The sequence below is a fragment of the Oncorhynchus keta genome, chromosome 21 (assembly GCF_023373465.1).
Source record: "Oncorhynchus keta strain PuntledgeMale-10-30-2019 chromosome 21, Oket_V2, whole genome shotgun sequence".
Lineage (NCBI taxonomy): Eukaryota > Metazoa > Chordata > Actinopteri > Salmoniformes > Salmonidae > Oncorhynchus > Oncorhynchus keta.
In genome coordinates this window covers 53,490,149-53,503,836 of record NC_068441.1, presented here as the reverse complement: position 1 = coordinate 53,503,836, position 13,688 = coordinate 53,490,149, and the positions used below count along the sequence as shown (strand labels likewise).

Genomic DNA, 13,688 nt, shown 5'->3' with positions numbered 1-13,688 from the left:
AGGAGGGAGAGAAGAATAGAGAGGAGGGAGAGAAGAATAGAGAGGAGAGAGAGAAGAATAGAGAGGAGAGAGAGAAGAATAGAGAGAGGAGAGAGAGAAGAATAGAGAGAGGAGGGAGAGAAGAATAGAGAGAGAGGGAGAGAAGAATAGAGAGAGAGGGAGAGAAGAATAGAGAGGAGAGAGAGAAGAATAGAGAGAGGAGGGAGAGAAGAATAGAGAGAGAGGGAGAGAAGAATAGAGAGAGAGGGAGAGAAGAATAGAGAGGAGAGAGAGAAGAATAGAGAGAGGAGGGAGAGAAGAATAGAGAGAGAGGGAGAGAAGAATAGAGAGAGAGGAGAGAGAAGAATAGAGAGGAGAGAGAGAGAAGAATAGAGAGAGGAGGGAGAGAAGAATAGAGAGAGAGGGAGAGAAGAATAGAGAGAGAGAGAGAAGAATAGAGAGAGGAGGGAGAGAAGAATAGAGAGAGAGGGAGAGAAGAATAGAGAGAGAGGGAGAGAAGAATAGAGAGGAGGGAGAGAAGAATAGAGAGAGGAGGGAGAGAAGAAGAGAGAGGAGGGAGAGAAGAATAGAGAGAGAGGGAGAGAAGAATAGAGAGGAGAGAAGAAGAATAGAGAGAGGAGGGAGAGAAGAATAGAGAGAGAGGGAGAGAAGAATAGAGAGAGAGGGAGAGAAGAATAGAGAGAGAGGGAGAGAAGAATAGAGAGAGAGGGAGAGAGTAAGAATAGAGAGGAGGGAGAGAAGAATAGAGAGAGAGGGAGAGAAGAATAGAGAGGAGAGAGAAAGAAGATAAAGAAGGAGAGAGACAGCAGGGGAGAAAAATAATAGAGAGGAGAGAGAAGAATAGAGAGAGAAGAATAGAGAGAGAAGAATACAGGGAGAGAGAGAAGAATAGAGAGAGCAGGGAGAGAGAGCAGGGAGAGAGTAGAGCAGGGGAGAGAGAGCAGGGGAGAGAGAGCAGGGGAGAGAGAGCAGTGGAGAGAGAGCGATGTAAACATGTGTTTACCATGCCAATAAAGCCCTTTCAATTCGAGAGAGAGAGAGCAGCAACTATCCTCTCCTCGCCAGCCTTGCTGAAAGACCAAGGAGAGAACAGGTACTGGGGAGAGATGAGTAACTGACAGGGAGAGATGAGTAACTGACAGGGAGAGATGAGTAACTGACAGGGAGAGATGAGTAACTGACAGGGAGAGATGAGTAACTGACAGGGAGAGATGAGTAACTGACAGGGAGAGATGAGTAACTGACAGGGTGAGATGAGTAACTGACAGTGAAAATTCTCTCTCCGTCTACAGTCACTTGACTGTCTACATCAAGAGGTAATTACAGGCTCCATCCCAAACGGCACCCTATTCCCTACATAGGGCCCTGGTCAGAAGTAGTGCACTGTGTAGGGAATATGATGCCATTTGGTACTTACATAACAGTAAAATGGGCTTGGAAAGGATTGGAACAGTCAGAGCCAATCACAGCCACTGGTTTAGTCTATAGAACAACCTGTCCTTTCCCTGTCCAATACATATTTAGTCTACATTACAACCTGTCCTTTCCCTGTCCAATACATATTTAGTCTACAGTACAACCTGTCCTTTCCCTGTCTGTCCAATACATATTTAGTCTACATTACAACCTGTCCTTTCCCTGTCCAATACATATTTAGTCTATAGTACAACCTGTCCTTTCCCTGTCCAATACATATTTAGTCTATAGAACAACCTGTCCTTTCAATACATATAGTATACTATAGTACAACCATAAGCTTCATGACCACTTGTGAGACGTGAGAGTAGCTCCTGAGCTGGAGGCAGCAGCGTGACATCGGGTGAGCTGGAGGCAGCGCGTGACATCGGGTGAGCTGGAGGCAGCGCGTGACATCGGGTGAGCTGGAGGTAGTGTAACGTCAGGTGAGCCAGAGGTAGTGTAACGTCAGGTGAGCCGGAGGCACCGTAACGTCAGGTGAGCCAGAGGCACCGTAGGTGAGCGTCAGGTGTGAGCCAGAGGCAGCGTAGGTGAGCGAGGCAGCGTAAGGTGAGCCAGAGGCAGTGTAACGTCAGGTGAGCCAGAGGCAGTGAGCCAGAGGCACGTGAGCCAGAGGTGAGCCAGAGGCAGTGTAACGTGAGCCAGGTGAGGTGAGCCAGAGGTAGTGTAACGTCAGGTGAGCCAGAGGTAGTGTAACGTCAGGTGAGCCAGAGGTAGTGTAACGTCAGGTGAGCCAGAGGTAGTGTAACGTCAGGTGAGCCAGAGGTAGTGTAACGTCAGGTGAGCCAGAGGTAGTGTAACGTCAGGTGAGCCAGAGGTAGTGTAACGTCAGGTGAGCCAGAGGTAGTGTAACGTCAGGTGAGCCAGAGGTAGTGTAACGTCAGGTGAGCCAGAGGTAGTGTAACGTCAGGTGAGCCAGAGGTAGTGTAACGTCAGGTGAGCCAGAGGTAGTGTAAGCAGGAGGCAGTTCAGGTGAGCCAGAGGCAGCGTAACGTCAGGTGAGCCAGAGGCAGCCAGTAGGCAGCGTAGTCAGGTGAGCCAGAGGCAGCGTAACGTCAGGTGAGCCAGAGGCAGCGTAACGTCAGGTGAGCCAGAGGCAGCGTAACGTCAGGTGAGCCAGAGGCAGCGTAACGTCAGGTGAGCCAGAGGCAGCGTAACGTCAGGTGAGCCAGAGGCAGCGTAACGTCAGGTGAGCCAGAGGCAGCGTAACGTCAGGTGAGCCGGAGGCAGTGTAACGTCAGGTGAGCCGGAGGCAGTGTAACGTCAGGTGAGCCGGAGGCAGTGTAACGTCAGGTGAGCCAGGCAGGCAGTGTAAATTCAGGTGAGCCAGAGGCAGCGTAACGTCAGGTGAGCCAGGCAGGCAGCGGAGGCAGTGTAACGTCAGGTGAGCCGGGCAGGCAGGTGAGCGTAACGTCAGGTGAGCCGGGCAGGTAGAGGTGAGCAGGAGGCAGCGTAACGTCAGGTGAGCCAGAGGTAGTGTAACGTCAGGTGAGCAGGAGGCAGCGTAACAGGTGAGCCGGAGGCAGCGTAACGTCAGGTGAGCAGGAGGCAGCGTAACGTCAGGTGAGCAGGAGGCAGCGTAACGTCAGGTGAGCAGGAGGCAGTGTAACGTCAGGTGAGCAGGAGGCAGCGTAACGTCAGGTGAGCAGGAGGCAGCGTAACGTCAGGTGAGCAGGAGGCAGCGTAACGTCAGGTGAGCCGGAGGCAGCGTAACGTCAGGTGAGCAGGAGGCAGCGTAACGTCAGGTGAGCCGGAGGCAGCGTAACGTCAGGTGAGCCAGAGGCAGCGTAACGTCAGGTGAGCCAGAGGCAGCGTAACGTCAGGTGAGCCAGAGGCAGCGTAACGTCAGGTGAGCCAGAGGCAGCGTAACGTCAGGTGAGCCAGAGGCAGCGTAACGTCAGGTGAGCCAGAGGCAGTGTAACGTCAGGTGAGCCAGCGTAGGGTGAGCCAGAGGTGTTAACGTCAGGTGAGCAGGAGGCAGCGTAACGTCAGGTGAGCCAGGCAGGCAGCGTAACGTCAGGTGAGCCAGAGGGTGAGCGAAGGCAGCGTAACGTCAGGTGAGCCAGAGGTAGCGTAACGTCAGGTGAGCCAGAGGTAGCGTAACGTCAGGTGAGCCAGAGGTAGCGTAGTGTACGTCAGGTGAGCCAGAGGTAGCGTAACGTCAGGTGAGCCAGAGGTAGCGTAACGTCAGGTGAGCCAGAGGTAGCGTAACGTCAGGTGAGCCAGAGGTAGCGTAACGTCAGGTGAGCCAGAGGTAGCGTAACGTCAGGTGAGCCAGAGGCAGCGTAACGTCAGGTGAGCCAGAGGCAGCGTAACGTCAGGTGAGCCAGAGGCAGCGTAACGTCAGGTGAGCCAGAGGTAGCGTAACGTCAGGTGAGCCAGAGGTAGCGTAACGTCAGGTGAGCCAGAGGCAGCGTAACGTCAGGTGAGCCAGAGGCAGCGTAACGTCAGGTGAGCCAGAGGCAGCGTAACGTCAGGTGAGCCAGAGGTAGCGTAACGTCAGGTGAGCCAGAGGCAGTGTAACGTCAGGTGAGCCAGAGGCAGCGTAACGTCAGGTGAGCCAGAGGTAGCGTAACGTCAGGTGAGCCAGAGGCAGCGTAACGTCAGGTGAGCCAGAGGCAGCGTAACGTCAGGTGAGCCAGAGGCAGCGTAACGTCAGGTGAGCCAGAGGCAGCGTAACGTCAGGTGGGCCAGAGGCAGCGTAACGTAACAGGTGGGCCAGAGGCAGCGTAACGTCAGGTGGGCCAGAGGCAGCGTAACGTCAGGTGGGCCAGAGGCAGCGTAACGTCAGGTGGGCCAGAGGCAGCGTAACGTCAGGTGGGCCAGAGGCAGCGTAGCCAGAGGTAACGTCAGGTGAGCCAGAGGTAGCGTAACGTCAGGTGAGCCAGAGGTAGCGTAACGTCAGGTGAGCCAGAGGTAGCGTAACGTCAGGTGAGCCAGAGGTAGTGTAACGTCAGGTGAGCCAGAGGCAGCGTAACGTCAGGTGAGCCGGAGGTAACGGACAAATCTCATTGATAATAAAGCATTGCATTCATATAATTTACATACAGCAGAACAAGTAGAGGAGCAGAATTATCTTCTAGCATAAGGTCCGGGTAAAAAAAAAATTGGGCCTTTTTATAAAAATGCATTTGTGTGTCATTTTACATGACCGGAGACATTCGCTGAATAATAAATAAGTGAAATGTCAGGCTACTTTGAAATTGACAAATTGAGAATCTGAGATCTATAAAAAAAAAAAAATGTAAAAACATTGAATCGATCAATATCCTGTCTGGTATTGGAGGAGATTATCGCATATTGTACAATGTCAGGAGGAAATTACAACCTTGAAAACGTTCCACCCAATGATTCACAGCTCACTCACCGATGTGCTCGTGCCAAAAAGCCGATCTCACTCGTTACAGTTTGTAAACACAATGCTGTTGTTCACTCAATAGGCCTAATTTGGAAGTTGATTAAATATTTTCCAAGTGCACAGTCAGATAAGTATTTCTGTTTCAGCAGGAGCCATTTGCTTTCCAACCTATCCCACGTTTTAAATATAGTAAAAGGCCTCTTTTGGCTCTTCACTGACAGATTTGCCACGAGCTCTCGACTGTAGGTTTTTATATTTACACACACGCAGTTGAAGTCGGAAGTTTACATACACCTTAGCCAAATAAACTGAGTTTGCATGTTTCACAATTCCTGACATTTAATCCTTGTAAAAATTCCCTTAGGTCAGTTAGGATCACCACTTTATTTTAAGAATATGAAATGTCAGAATAATAGTTGAGATTTATTTCAGCTGTTATTTATTTCTTTCATCACATTCCCAGTGGGTCAGAAGTTTACATACACTCAGTATTTGGTAGCATTGCCTTTAAATTGTTTCACTTGGGTCAAATGTTTCGGGTTGCCTTCCACAAGCTTCCCACAATAAGTTGGTTGAATTTTGGCCCATTCCTCCTGACAGAGCTGGTGCAATGAGTCAGGTTTGTAGGTCTCCTTGCTCACACACGCTTTTTCAGTTCGCTCCACTAATTTTCTATGGGATTGAGGTCATTGCTTTTTGATTGCCATTCCAATACCTTGACTTTGTTGTCCTTAAGCCATTTTACCACAACTTTGGAAGTATGCTTGGGGTCATTGTCCATTTGGAAGACCCATTTGCAACCAAGCTTTAACTTCCTGACTGATGCCTTGAGATGTTGCTTCAATATATCCACATCATTTTATTTCCTCATGATGCCATCTATTTTGTGAAGTGCACCAGTCCCTCCTGCAGCAAAGCACCCCCACAACATGATGCTGCCACCCCCGTGCTTCACGGTTGGGATGGTGTTCTTCAGCTTGCAAGCCTCCCCCTTTTTCCAGCTGATGCCGATGTTGTTTTTTTTTTTTTTTAGCTAATAACGTCCGATTCCGATATGCTTACCAATATATCGTGCATCCCTAATCACAACCCACCACAGTTGTTGCTATTTAGACTCCCCCGCTTTGTAAGTTTCTCTCACAGAGACTTTCATCACTGTCACAACTGCTCATATTAGGCTGTTTGGAACTGTGTAATTTGCATTTTGAAGATTATTGGCCGTAACATGAGTTGCATGAACCTCTTAAGGATCCAAATCTAACTGCCTGTAGCTCAAGACCTGAAGCAAGGATATAAATATTATTGATTACCATTTGAAAGGAAACCTTTTGAAGTTTGTGGAAATCTGAAACTAATGTGGGAGAATGTAACATTAGATCTGGTTAAAGATAATACAGACTAAAAAAACATGCGTTTTTTTAATAAATGTTTTGCTTCCAGCTTTGAAATGCAAGAGAAAGGCCATAATATAATATTTAAGTTGAAGCACAATTTTGATTTTGGCCACTAGGTGGCAGCAGTGTACATGCAACTCTTCAGACTGATCCAGTGCAAACATCTGCCCAAATTGGTCAATTGATACATTCAGGTACATAACTATAGAGAATATTAAAAAAATGATATTGTAATTTTAAAAAGTTTTTACACACACCTATGAAGGTCAAAAATTATGGAAAATGAGCTTCTCTACTGAAAAGACACTAATCTAGATGGTGGGGTGGGTGTAGGGGTTCAACCTGTAGAACCCAGTTCCTACATTTAAATATAAAATTGATTTTATCAAACAAAACTAAGCTACATGTTATCTCTGGGACCCTCACGGATGACAAGTCAGAGGTGTATCAAACCAGTTGCCGTGATAAGGTGTTTTGTTGTCGTGTTCAAACAAACAATAGCAATGGTATCTTTTCACTGTAATGGCTACTGTAAATTGGACAGTGCAGTTAGATTAACAAAAAAAATGTAATCTTTCTGCCCATATAAGACATGTCTATGTTCTGTGAAATGTTCTTGTTACTTACAACGTCATGCTAATCGCGTTAGCTCAACCGTCCCGGTGTAGGGACACCGATCCCATAGAGGGATGATAATAATATAAATCAATAATAGTCCATTTTGACTGTAAGATGATAGAGCTTAAATGGAAGCACGCAACAATAGCAAGCATTAAAATAAAAAAATATCTGGTCTTTGTATGCATTGGTATCAGAGAGGAAGAGGCAAAGCGAGAGGTTTCACTCTCGACAAAATCTGTCCAAAATAAGCCCAATGTGGCCCTACGGGCTTATTTTGGGACGACTCCCATCGTTAAGGAGAAAAGATAAGCATCTCGCCATTATATACAGATCTCTGATAGTATTTTTTGTTGGTCACATCATTTTACTGTTCGGGGGGGGGATGTAATGTTTGTTGACCAGTTAATGAGGTGTCAATTAGTTGGCAGCAAAAATTGACCCAAATTTTCGTCCCTACTTTTTACGACTTCAATACACAAGTGAATTTGTACCGTTTACTTTAGCTCCTCTAAAAGATGGGGCAGACGATGTACAAGAAGTGCTGTAAACTTCTAAAACGGTTCACCCGATACGGATCAAATGACCCTCAAATTAAAGCTGACAGTCTACACTGTTAGTCATTGTTGTTTGATTTCAAATCCAAACTTTGAGTATAGAGCCAAAAGAAGAAGAAAACACTCTTTACTCAGGGGCACGGGCACTGCTCACAGTGATTTATATAGTGTGAAAGCCTGATCCTGATACGTTGGTATACCTTTGCTGTTCCTTCCACTGATGGAATGTTGAGAATCCCCTGAGGTAGGGGAATGGTGGATGAACTCAGGTTGGGGGGGGTTATCCCCTTAGGTAGCAGCATGCTGGATGAACTCAGGTTGGGGGGGTTGAGAATCCCCTTAGGTAGGGGAATGGTGGATGAACTCAGGTGGGGGGTTGAGAATCCCCTTAGGTAGGGGAATGGTGGATGAACTCAGGTTGGGGGTTGAGAATCCCCTGAGGTAGGGGAATGGTGGATGAACTCAGGTTGGGGGGTTATCCCCTTAGGTAGCAGCATGCTGGATGAACTCAGGTTGGGGGTTGAGAATCCCCTTAGGTAGGGGAATGGTGGATGAACTCAGGTTGGGGGGGTTGAGAATCCCCTTAGGTAGGGGAATGGTGGATGAACTCAGGTGGGGGGGTTAAGGCCCGGTCAGGGTGACAGGCAGGTTTAATGTACCAGCAGCAGCATGTAGGCCATCACAATGTCATTCCAAATGGCACTCCATTCCCTATATAGTGCACTATTTTTGAACCAGGGCCCTATATAGTGCACTATTTTGGACCAGGGCCCATAGGGAATGTAGTGATGCAGGCAGCAGCCAAACCAGGAAGTGCTGGTGCACTGCATGCTGGGGGATTTAAGGTTTGTGATTGTCGGTCTGATGAGCCATTCTATTTACATACCAGTCCATCCCCTCGGTTTCCAATTTTCCACCTCAGACATCCGATAGAGAAACCAGAAAGAGAGATAGAGATCAGAGAGAAGTAAGAGATGTAAACATAGGGCTTTATTGGCATGGGAAACCTTTGAATTTAAATTGATATCAGAGCGAGAGAGAGAACGCGAGATCAGAGTGAGAAAGAGATATCAGAGAGCGATTGAGCGAGATCAGAGAGTGTGAGATCAGAGATCGGGGAGAGAAAGACCCGAGAGAGAGACCCGAGGGAGAGAGAGACCCGAGGGAGAGAGAGACCCGAGGGAGAGAGAGACCCGAGGGAGACCCGAGAGACCCGAGGGAGACCCGAGGGAGACCCGAGGGGAAGAGAGAGACCTGAGGGAGAGAGAGACCCGAGGGAGAGAGAGACCCAAGGGAGAGAGAGACCCAAGGGAGTGATTGGGTGACAGAGATCATGTTGAACTCAGGAAGGAAAGCATGCATGGTATGTCTGTCTTACCCCTCTGACAGCCAGTTAGTGACGGGCAGCAACAGGAGGGCTAGCTGCTAGGGCAGGGTGGATTCAACTCTTAATTCAACACAGCTGATTCAAATTATCAAAGCTTGATGATTAGTTGAATCGGTTGTGTAGTTCGGTCAAAACACAAAACGTGCACCACTTGGGAGTTCCGAGGACCAAGTCTGGGAAACTATGAGGTTCGGAGCCTGCTGCTTTTCTGGTCTACCTGATAATTAATTGCACCCACCTGGTGTCCCAGGTCTAAATCAGTCCCCGATTAGAGGGGAATCCCCCACCTGGTGTCCCAGGTCTAAATCAGTCCCTGATTAGAGGGGAATCCCCCACCTAGTGTCCCAGGTCTAAATCAGTCCCTGATTAGAGGGGGAATCCCAGGTCTAAATCAGTCCCTGATTAGAGGGGAATCCCCCACCTAGTGTCCCAGGTCTAAATCAGTCCCCGATTAGAGGGGGAATCCCCCACCTGGTGTCCCAGGTCTAAATCAGTCCCCGATTAGAGGGGAATCCCCCACCTGGTGTCCCAGGTCTAAATCAGTCCCCGATTAGAGGGGAATCCCCCACCTGGTGTCCCAGGTCTAAATCAGTCCCCGATTAGAGGGGGAATCCCCCACCTGGTGTCCCAGGTCTAAATCAGTCCCCGATTAGAGGGGAATCCCCCACCTGGTGTCCCAGGTCTAAATCAGTCCCCGATTAGAGGGGGAATCCCCCACCTGGTGTCCCAGGTCTAAATCAGTCCCCGATTAGAGGGGAATCCCCCACCTGGTGTCCCAGGTCTAAATCAGGTCCTGATTAGAGGGGAGTCATCCACCTGGTGTCCCAGGTCTAAATCAGTCCCTGATTAGAGGGGAATCCCCCACCTGGTGTCCCAGGTCTAAATCAGGCCCCTATTAGAGGGGAATCCCCCACCTAGTGTCCCAGGTCTAAATCAGTCCCCGATTAGAGGGGAATCCCCACCTGGTGTCCCAGGTCTAAATCAGTCCCCCGATTAGAGGGGAATCCCCCACCTGGTGTCCCAGGTCTAAATCAGTCCCCGATTAGAGGGGAATCCCCACCTGGTGTCCCAGGTCTAAATCAGTCCCCGATTAGAGGGGAATCCCCCACCTGGTGTCCCAGGTCTAAATCAGGTCCTGATTAGAGGGGAGTCATCCACCTGGTGTCCCAGGTCTAAATCAGGTCCCCGATTAGAGGGGAGTCATCCACCTGGTGTCCCAGGTCTAAATCAGTCCCCGATTAGAGGGAATCCCCCACCTGGTGTCCCAGGTCTAAATCAGTCCCGATTAGAGGGGGAATCCCCCACCTGGTGTCCCAGGTCTAAATCAGTCCCGATTAGAGGGGAATCCCCCACCTGGTGTCCCAGGTCTAAATCAGGTCCTGATTAGAGGGGAGTCATCCACCTGGTGTCCCAGGTCTAAATCAGTCCCCGATTAGAGGGGAATCCCCCACCTGGTGTCCCAGGTCTAAATCAGTCCCCGATTAGAGGGGAGTCATCCACCTGGTGTCCCAGGTCTAAATCAGTCCCTGATTAGAGGGGAATCCCCCACCTGGTGTCCCAGGTCTAAATCAGGCCCCTATTAGAGAGGAATCAACCACCTGGTGTCCCAGGTCTAAATCAGTCCCTGATTAGAGAGGAATCCCCCACCTGGTGTCCCAGGTCTAAATCAGTCCCTGATTAGAGGGAATCCCCCACCTGGTGTCCCAGGTCTAAATCAGTCCCTGATTAGAGGGGAATCCCCCACCTGGTGTCCCAGGTCTAAATCAGTCCCTGATTAGAGGGGAATCCCCACCTGGTGTCCCAGGTCTAAATCAGTCCCTGATTAGAGGGGAATCCCCACCTGGTGTCCCAGGTCTAAATCAGTCCCTGATTAGAGGGGAATCCCCCACCTGGTGTCCCAGGTCTAAATCAGGTCCTGATTAGAGGGGAGTCATCCACCTGGTGTCCCAGGTCTAAATCAGTCCCTGATTAGAGGGGAATCCCCCACCTGGTGTCCCAGGTCTAAATCAGGCCCCTATTAGAGGGGAATCCCCCACCTAGTGTCCCAGGTCTAAATCAGTCCCCGATTAGAGGGGGAATCCCAGGTCTAAATCAGTCCCCGATTAGAGGGGGAATCCCCCACCTGGTGTCCCAGGTCTAAATCAGTCCCCGATTAGAGGGGAATCCCCCACCTGGTGTCCCAGGTCTAAATCAGTCCCTGATTAGAGGGGAATCCCCCACCTGGTGTCCCAGGTCTAAATCAGTCCCTGATTAGAGGGGAATCCCCCACCTGGTGTCCCAGGTCTAAATCAGTCCCTGATTAGAGGGGAATCCCCCACCTGGTGTCCCAGGTCTAAATCAGTCCCTGATTAGAGGGGAATCCCCCACCTGGTGTCCCAGGTCTAAATCAGTCCCTGATTAGAGGGGAATCCCCCACCTGGTGTCCCAGGTCTAAATCAGTCCCCGATTAGAGGGGAATCCCCCACCTGGTGTCCCAGGTCTAAATCAGTCCCTGATTAGAGGGGAATCCCCCACCTGGTGTCCCAGGTCTAAATCAGTCCCTGATTAGAGGGGAACAATGAAAAACACACAGTGGAACTGGCTTTGAGGTCCAGAGTTGAGTTTGACGGTGCTTGGGGCTGGTGACCCCTGCAATGTCACCCTCTTTAGCACACCTTCCTGGGTTCAAATACTATTTCAAATGCTTTTTGTTTTTAGCCAAGAGTGCCACAAGGTCAGTGTTTGTACTTTAGGGACGTTTCTATTGGTTTGATTGCAACAGGAAGGCCAAATCAAGCATAACCAGAGCTACTAAGTATTTGAACCACTAGACTCAAAGCCATTACCCAACACCTACAGACCCTCAGGCAAACACCTACAGACCCTCAGGCAAACACCTGCAGACCCTCAGGCAAACACCTACAGACCCTCAGGCAAACACCTACAGGCCCTCAGGCAAACACCTACAGGCCCTCAGGCAAACACCTACAGGCCCTCAGGCAAACACCTGCAGGCCCTCAGGCAAACACCTACAGGCCCTCAGGCAAACACCTACAGGCCCTCAGGCAAACACCTACAGACCCTCAGGCAAACACCTACAGACCCTCAGGCAAACACCTGCAGACCCTCAGGCAAACACCTGCAGACCCTCAGGCAAACACCTGCAGACCCTCAGGCAAACACCTGCAGACCCTCAGGCAAACACCTGCAGACCCTCAGGCAAACACCTGCAGACCCTCAGGCAAACACCTACAGACCCTCAGCCAAACACCTACAGGCCCTCAGGCAAACACCTACAGGCCCTCAGGCAAACACCTACAGGCCCTCAGGCAAACACCTACAGGCCCTCAGGCAAACACCTACAGGCCCTCAGGCAAACACCTACAGGCCCTCAGGCAAACACCTACAGGCCCTCAGGCAAACACCTACAGGCCCTCAGGCAAACACCTACAGGCCCTCAGGCAAACACCTACAGGCCCTCAGGCAAACACCTACAGGCCCTCAGGCAAACACCTACAGGCCCTCAGGCAAACACCTACAGACCCTCAGGCAAACACCTACAGACCCTCAGGCAAACACCTACAGACCCTCAGGCAAACACCTACAGACCCTCAGGCAAACACCTACAGACCCTCAGGCAAACACCTACAGACCCTCAGGCAAACACCTACAGGCCCTCAGGCAAACACCTACAGGCCCTCAGGCAAACACCTACAGGCCCTCAGGCAAACACCTACAGACCCTCAGGCAAACACCTACAGACCCTCAGGCAAACACCTACAGGCCCTCAGGCAAACACCTACAGACCCTCAGGCAAACACCTACAGACCCTCAGGCAAACACCTACAGGCCCTCAGGCAAACACCTACAGGCCCTCAGGCAAACACCTACAGGCCCTCAGGCAAACACCTACAGACCCTCAGGCAAACACCTACAGACCCTCACATACTGGACCCTCTAGTCATGATGACCGTCTGCCTCGCACCCTGTTGTTAAACAAGAAGTAATGACACAATGCAGGACATCACTTAGCTTATAGTGAATATCCACAATGATCCTTCTCCTCATTAAAAAAAAAAGAAGAAGCCCCCATTGATTTCATCAACCATCGTCCTGGAGTGAAATATGTAAACAGAGTGTGATTATGGTCCACAACGGAGGAACAATGGACCACAGACCAGGCCTAACCAACAACAGTCAAAACGGAGCATGTAAAGTCCATCTCTGTCTGGAGAAGCCTACTACTATTTATTACCTCATAAAAGCAGAGGACAAGCACAGAGACGATCACTGACTCGGGGGTCTGTGATACATCGAAATGGTGAGCAGACTAATGTCAGACTAATTACACAACCGGTATAATTCATGTGAGTCAACCTGAATCCAGGTCAGTGGAGGAGATGTAGTGTTCTGATATTCACACACACACACACACACACACACACACACACACACACACAAATGGATGACCAAATTGTCCACAGGTAGATATTCACACAAAAATGCAAAAAAATCTAATACTGAGCAAATCCCCTCTTATCATTCCTGTGAGTCAATAAAACTTCAGTAAGAGCCGATATTCATTCACACACGACTGAACAATAACAATTCCACTAGGATGACAGATCCTCTGATGATCAATAAGAGCAGTGGTTCTTTGAATCTTCGTTTCAATAGTACAACATTGGTGTAGTGGCCAGGGAGGGGGGACCGACAGAATGGAAACGAGGTCAGATGTATTCCCACATTTATAGAGGAATTATTCCCTGGCATTAAAAGTGTATTTCAGTTCACCAGATTTCAGTTAAAAAAAACACTCTTACTGCTACTATAACACTTGGAATATGTTTAAGATCTCCTACGATAGAAAACACATTATCCCATGAGTATCCAACACAGCTACAGCAGTAGTAATGGGG

At 49.5% G+C, this 13,688-nt stretch overlaps 1 protein-coding gene across 3 annotated transcripts in view; it reads right to left on the bottom strand.

Moving 5' to 3' along the window:
- Window positions 1-13,688, bottom strand: part of vgll4b (vestigial-like family member 4b) — a 120,670-nt gene that overhangs the window by 56,296 nt on the left and 50,686 nt on the right. The gene's annotated exons all lie outside the window — the stretch shown is intronic.